Raw genomic sequence first — 8245 nt, forward strand, 5'->3', positions numbered from 1 at the left:
GTTTTGAAAACATTATATCCGATTTCATTGAATATTTTGTACAAGAATTATTGACTGTTCTTAATGTTTTAAGATCAATTGAAATATAGTTATATATAATAAGGGATCCATGGACCTTGTGCATATCAAATTTTGTGAAACGACTGCTTATAGTAAAGAAGTCCCTTCAGTTTCATAAACAGATTTTAGTTCGCGCTGTAGTTAATATTTTCATTTTGCTTGACATAAATTCTGTCCAATTAATGACTAAGTCACAAACTAAAACAATGTGAGAGAAGATATTATTGAAATGAAATGGCCACAATCTTCTCCGAACAAACAAATATGAAATATTCTCCAAAGAACAATATCAATTTCGGAGTGCCTAGCTACAACGTAAGCCAATCACATTTGCAAAGCGCTTGCGACAGTTTAAATGAATAAAATGCTAATTAAAATACTAAAATCCACGATTTATAAGCAGCATGTAAGCCGGTCAAAAAAGGACAACAAAAACCAATATTATCATTCTTTGATGTATGATTCCAATATTATGGCCTTTTAATAGGCTATGCTACTGGCGAGTAATCAACTGTAATATTTTAAAGATGTGTATACTGAATTACAATTACCTTATAGTAATATGACACCGAAGATGAGTTAATCAAAACTTATTGAGCTGAACAATTGAAAAAAAAGAAAAACTTGAGTTATATTTTCTATATAAATTCGGGGTTGATAAATCCAAACTATTAATGTTCATGAATACGCATAGGATGATTTTCACAAATGTAAAGGATAGCTGACCGATGTGTCTTTCATGATATATATAATATATATATATATATATATCACACATATATATATATATATATATATATATATATATATATATATATATATATATATATATATATATATATATATATATATATACAAACACATTCCTCCATTTACGGGGCATCGGTCTATTTGAGACCATACTTGTGGGTGTATATTTAATGTGGGGCATACATAAGGCCTCGCAACTCTGGCATGTTTAAAACGATGTATGGGGGCGTAGGCTACCCTTCTAACATAGTGCCCGTAGGCCGGTTTTAGTAGTAAATGATATATGTCCCACAAATGTATATATTTTTAATGGGGTTTTCTGTTATTGGTCAATATGTTTTCACCTATGGTAAAATCAAATATATAGTTTATATATATAACTAAGTACCCCTTAGTTCTGTTGTATGGAAATGTTCATTATAGGCCTATATAGTGGCGTATATAAAAACTGACTGCATGAAATAATGCCACTCAACTCGGTCTTATATATGGGCCCCGTAAGTGAAGATATGTGTGAATATATATATATATATATATATATATATATATATATATATATATATATATATATAAAGTATGTTTTGGGAAATGCAGAGTACAAAGTTCTTTAATTTTTTATACGTTTATTTCTGTTAGCGCTTTCAAATGTTTCTACATATCTTCAGACAGTAACGTATAATATAAACATAACAAATATAACAATGACGTAACGTTATAAAAGTGCGGGAAACACACGCTTATAATCTATCTGAATATATATTTTGAATAAATGATTATTGTCAGCATTCAATTGCTTTTTAATTCTACCAAAAGAAATTGACACGTCTGATTTTTTAAACGAACTTAATAACTTGCATCAAAGTATACAATTCACATATAATGAAAGTGAAAGTGCGATGGCTTTTTTGGATATTCTTGTTTTGAAGTCAGGACATAACATTTGTACAGATTTATACTGTAAATCTACAGATACACACAACTAATTAGATTTTAGATCATGTCATCCTAAGCATACTAAAGTAAAGTTAACATACCATTCAATTTAGCTTCAAGAATTATTACTATCGTGAAAAATAAAGACTTACAAGAAAAGCGTCTAACAGAATTGAAATTACAGTTAAAACAACAGAATTATCCAGATGTACTGATACAACATGGAATAGAGCAGGCTATATCGAAGGGACCCATCAAGACCACTGATCGTAAAGACACTCGTACTTCCGCCCATGATGTTATCCCTTTCGTTTCAACACACAATCCCAGAAATACAAACATGTTCCCAGTTATAAATTCTTGTAAAATAATTCTACAAAAGAGTGAAAGAATGAAGAATATATTACAAAAGAAAAGAATTATAAACAGTAAAAGACAGCCGAAAAACTTAAAACAACTTTTATCATCCTCCAGATTTGATATGAAAGTGGACATTCCGTCTGTAACAAAATGTAACAGAACCAGGTGTAAGACATGTCCTTCAATTATCGAAGGTAACACAATTCAGTTTACAAATGGCAAAAATTTCACAGTAAAACAAAGTATGACCTGTATAACTAAAAATGTAATATATAGTATTATTTGTCCAAATTGTCAACAATTTTATATTGTGCAAACTAGAAATGGATTAAACTTACGAATGAATTTACATAGACAACAAACTAATACAGAGTCACTTCGTTTTCTTAAGGTGAATAAACATCTACATGAGTGTTCAGGGGGAAAAGTTTAATATATTTTCCCCTATATAAAGTACTGAAGATTGATGATCATTTCAGAGATGAAAAAGAATTATTTCTTATAAGCATATTGAAGCCACAATTAAACAGCTCATATTAACCTTTTACAATAAACTTGGGTATTTATATATAACAATTATTTTACATTTCACATGGTTTTTAAGTTACTTTCTGTCTGATATTTTTTTTTACTCGTTTAGCTAATTATATAAAAAAGTACTTATTAGTAATACAAATTTTGCATTTACTTCTATGATAAGTCAATGCTTTTTCATTTTAAAGCATATTTATTACCTCCCTTTATTTAGTCTATATAACGGTTCATGCAAGATCTTTAAAATTTATATAAGTAAATATTTTTCCATTTCCACATGGTTTCAAGTAATACATTTTTCTGACATATTTTTACTCGTTTAGCTCACTAATATTAAAAAGTATTTATAGGTAATGCAAAACGTTGTATCTACTTCTATAATTAGTCAATGTTTTGAATTTTAATACTTATTTATTACCTCCTTTATAGAATATTTACCCTATGTATTTTTGTAGCAATTTCATACTTCTTATGTAGAAGGTAAAAGAATATCTCATTTGCAGCGCAACGTTGTATTTTTACGTTTCCCGTACTTTTATAACGTTACGTCATTGTTATATTTGTTATGTTTATATTATACGTTACTGTCTGAAGATATGTGAAAAAATTTGAAAGCGCTAACAGAAATAAACGTATAAAAAACTAAAGAACTCTGTACTCTGCATTTCCCAAAACATACTTTCTTTATACATGAGATCCACACAAGGAATCGAACTTCTTTATATATATATATATATATAAAAAATCGGTTTGCAAATTTATTTCTTTCATTAACTTACGCCAAACAGGTCATTATTCAAGGATTTAGTAGCATTCAGTTTATGAATATATCTGTCTCAAGACACAAATATATATATTTTATGTAACAATTACAGGTTTATTGTCATATTGATGACTACAACACGAGAAGTGTACATGATGAATGTACAATTGTACTATCATGAATATTTAAAATGTGCGCTCAATACAATCACGTATTTAAAGTAGGAAAAATTGAAAATCAGGGTGCCGTTTTATCAACAAAGACGGTCGTAACTGCGATCTTATCTTACGACCGATACTTACGACCGAGCTTACGATTTCCTCATGACCGTTTTATGAACACGGTCGTACGCCCTCAGTCGCAGCTAAGACCATTTTCGGTCGTACGACCGTATAAACAGTAACCATACTGTCGAAAGTACGTTTCCGGGTCACGTGATTTCCCGCGCACCTGTCAATGTAAACACGACTGCATAAAGATGATTAACCACAGGACCCCGAAATTCTATCCAAAACAAAGAAATAACGATTTAAAAAAAATTCCATATATATACAATACAAAAAACCTATGCATAAACTGAATACCGTGTATGCCTCGTCGAAGTAGCTTTAATAACGGCAAAGCATGGGGGATGATCAAAAGGACATTTAAGTGAGGGATGTTGCACGTATTCATTATCCCTCATGTACAGACTCAATCAAACCGAGTCTGCAATTTTTATGTAATTTTGTTGTGATAAACGCTTCCGAGGGGTTACTTTGTTTTCCAAACTAACTAAATAAAGTACAAACAAACGATAAGTCTTTTTGTGTTAGAATGCGATTTATTTTCTTGTAGAAGATTTTTAAAAAATACATGGGATACATTGTATATTGATCTTAATAAAATAAAAAAAAACAGTAAATCATTCACGGATTTATATAAATCCGTGAGACAAATAGATACTTATTTGCGGATCAAAATATAAAGATGCATCAAAAAGGAGGACATAAATCAGTCTACAAAACATGTTATAGACGATGTCAAAAATTTAAATCCCTTCTGCATGTTAGGCACATTATTTCTAATAAAAGCGGTAGCGTCATTCTTGTCATCCAAGGATACAATTAAATATCACCAATGACTATGTAAATATATCCCTTACATCCCTGTATTTATAAGAAAATGCTGAATAAAAGTCAAAGAACGTGATAGTATACATCATTATGATCTGTCAACTGTAAAGTATCTTGTCCTAACTGTGTGAGTAAAGCAGAAGGCTTCCAAAGCATAGCTAGTGTTTTAAGATTTTTACTTCGAACAAAGCGCTGTTGATGCTTGAATACAGAGACACCCATCAAGGTTCAACATGTATGTGCGTTCATGACATTGAATAAGTTACAGGTGGCACAGCTTGAGTACAAAATATATGTACAGGGCTGTGAGGTAAATGCTAAACAACATCTACAAACATTAGAATAGTCTTTCTTAGCAGTTTCAGCTAAGATTAAGGAAAAGTTGAAAACAATATGGCTGGCTTATTTGTAAAAGTATTTACAGAACAGTAAGTGTTACAATGTTACAAAGTCTTTTATTATTATTCCAGTATGACAATGAATACATATTGAAAAGAAAATTATGACATTGAAATGACATGTTACAATTTTTTTTAATTCATATTAATTTTTAATAATACCTGTTTAGAATTGATGTACATATCTGCTAGAAAACAATCTTGAAACTATATAACATTATAAAAACAATATGTTTTAACAGACACAGGGTACTATTCAGACAAGAGCAGTTAAGACACTATTCAGACAAGAGCAGTTAAGACAAATAATAAATTTAGAACATTAAATATAAAATGTCACTTCCAGGGAATTCTGTAGAAAGTCTCACAGCTTTTTGTTCTGATTGTTTATTTTCATTATTGTCCCTTTTGTGTTATTTTCTTTGTTGTTTTTAATATTCATCCAAACAATTTTTAATGCATTCAAGTAACAATAAATCAATAAATATCAATATAAACACACATGTTACTTTGATTTATCTCATGTTATTTTACTTTCAGATGAATTGTAATACATAAATCTTTGTTTTTGTAAAGTCACTTTAATCAAATTGAATACAGAGAAGAACATCATTTTGCTGTGTATTCTTTTCAAGTTTTGAAAATGAATCAAACATTTCATAATGTTATTCAAGAGAATGATTCAGTAAAGTTATCACTACAAGAAATATAAATATTTGATTTAGCTATAGTTTTGACACTTAAGACAAAGTGAATATACAGTCAGTACAAACATGTACCATCCAAGGTATACACTCAGAAACAACTTAAAGACCTTAACCTATGCATATGTTTTCATTAATCATTAATAAAAAAAGCATTCACATAAAGCTTCTTACATGCATTCAGGGTAATAATTGTAGATCACTGACTATCTCTTTGTGACCATACTCAAGTGTTTTTTTTATTCATGTGCATGTAGAAACAAAGTTATTATGGAATGTATTAAATTATACATGATGTACTTTATTCAATTTAAATTGATGAAATGTTTAATAGTCAATATAACTTTCTTCATAACTATCTTTAGGACTTTTATGTCCTTTGTTGGCCAAATAACAAGGTCACAACACTTGGCCCTTTAAGGGAGAGCTGTCCCTGGATATTGATTCCAACCATAGGATTGTTTAGCTGTAAACCTTCCATCATTCAGCAGTAGACTGAAACATTACAGAGAATAATCTGACTTAAAATCAAATAATTAACATTGTCATTTGATACAAATAATTTTTTTTACCAAACTATCTCATATGAAATGTCAAGACCAGATAAATATGAAAATGTATAATTCAAATGAAATCCTTATAAACTAAATGTTAATAGTTTTTATTGAATAATTTGGTATGTCTTTGTAATAATATTTGCCAGTCACAACCATTGAGCTTTCAAATAGGTTCTTACTATTGAATTTTTTAGATATTCCTCTATAACTGTCAGATTTCTGACAGTGTATGTCAGTTTTCTGACAGTGTAAGGCAATTTTACTTTTATAATACTGTTTCTAAAATAAGTTTGTCACGACTGACCCTGGTGATATACAGCCTCATCTCTTTTACAAACACATTGATCAGCAGATACACCAAGTACTAACTATTCATGCTGCCTTATATCTGTAAGGAAAATCAGATAAAAATTCAGCTACAATTTCATAGACTCTATATAGCATGTACATGTTTAAAAGAAAATCAAGTGATACCTGAAAAGAAGCCTACTAGGATAATATCTACATAAACTTTAACAAACTATGAGTAAATATGATAGTGATTTCCACAAATCTAACATTACTACAATATATTACAATAGTATTTGTTTAAATGTGGAAACAAGACACTTAACATCTGAAGACACTTCACATCCCAAAATCATTAAGACACTTCACCCATCATCCCTGATTATTTCTAGAATAAATATTTCATCAATAAATAAACCTTTTGTTTGTTAATTTTCTTTTTTTTAAGTATTTTTTTATAAAATTTTTAACTCAAGGCAATTTTTCAATATTTTTAACACTGACAAGTTAACTTGCAACATGGAACTTTGATATATTACATCATTTTCTGAAACATTACATGAAAGACAATTTAAAGTATTCAATGTGACATAAAAATAAAGAAAAATCTGCTATATAATTGTTGATAAGAAATATTATGTGTCATTTTCTAACTTTCATAACTATCAATGTACTGTCAAACTGGGATATACATGTATTTCCCAGTATCAATGTTAGAACAAATGAGGGGTGAAAGAGATATCTCATATCTAAGATAGTAGGTCACCCAATTTTAAATGACTAATACAAAATAAGTTATTTTAAATAGTCAAACTTATTTTGAAGTTTTAATGTGATAAGTATATTTTTTTAGAAAAAAATATAAAGTACTTAACTGATTATCATTAATACCATATAAATATATTAGGGAAAAAGTTATTATCTCTACAATATTTTGAGTTGGTCCAATACTTATTATAAAACAAGAAATGTGTTTAAAACAATGAATATTTTAATCACCATAATGCAATTGATTGCATTTCACGTGTTCCACCTTAATTTGTGTAAATGCAAGAATGACAACATATAACCAAAAAGGGGGGTGTAGTGCTCTTTTATCAGATTTCATAGAAAGAGGGGTGAAGTGAACACTAAAACTGTCTATATTTTTAAACTCACCTGTCTGCACAAAATTACTTTGTCCTTTTTGTTTACAATCCTCTTTTCATGTGATGCGACAAATTGGATCTAAAGATGCTCATTTCGCATTCATGTACATGCTTTACCAGACAACAGTGCTTCAGTTTCATTTGCATTCCCATTACAGCACTGTACTGTAGGTTACATAATGTTGCCATGTTAATTTCACATACTTAACACATGTCTTTCACCTAGATAATGTAGCAACTTCATTGAAAGGTCTACAACAGAAGATACTTAACTAATTATAACAATGAAAATGGTTTTATTGCTTGACAATTACACAATTGTTATTGACAATTGTTAGATCTATGTTCTGTCCGAAATCTGCACTATCCGAAATTTCAGTACTAAAATATTTCGAAAAGAATAGTAGGAAACGGTATAGATATTTGCTAATCTAGTTACAGCTGTGACAGGAGTTATATTAAACACACATATATACGTCGGTTGTACTAAAATGAAAGTAATATAACTAACCATAGCTTCTTCGTGGAAATTATCAGAGATTCGTTTCGTTTCGTTTCGTTCAAAGCCTTGATAATGGCCGTGTTGTCACTCGGTATGTACAGCTAAACTCTGGTATTTCCGATTACGGTAAAAA

At 29.5% G+C, this 8245-nt stretch overlaps 1 long non-coding RNA gene across 1 annotated transcript; it reads right to left on the minus strand.

The window, feature by feature from the left end:
• Positions 1-4954: 4954 nt before the first annotated feature.
• Positions 4955-6566, minus strand: LOC132760205 (uncharacterized). Its single transcript, XR_009629826.1, has 2 exons — positions 6479-6566; positions 4955-6112 (listed from the first exon to the last, which is right to left on the minus strand). It is a non-coding gene; the product is annotated as an uncharacterized LOC132760205 (long non-coding RNA).
• Between the last annotated feature and the right edge of the window lie 1679 nt (positions 6567-8245).

This window comes from Ruditapes philippinarum, unplaced genomic scaffold (genome assembly GCF_026571515.1).
Source record: "Ruditapes philippinarum isolate M1 unplaced genomic scaffold, ASM2657151v2 ctg10190_1_1_1_1, whole genome shotgun sequence".
In the NCBI taxonomy this organism is placed as follows: domain Eukaryota; kingdom Metazoa; phylum Mollusca; class Bivalvia; order Venerida; family Veneridae; genus Ruditapes; species Ruditapes philippinarum.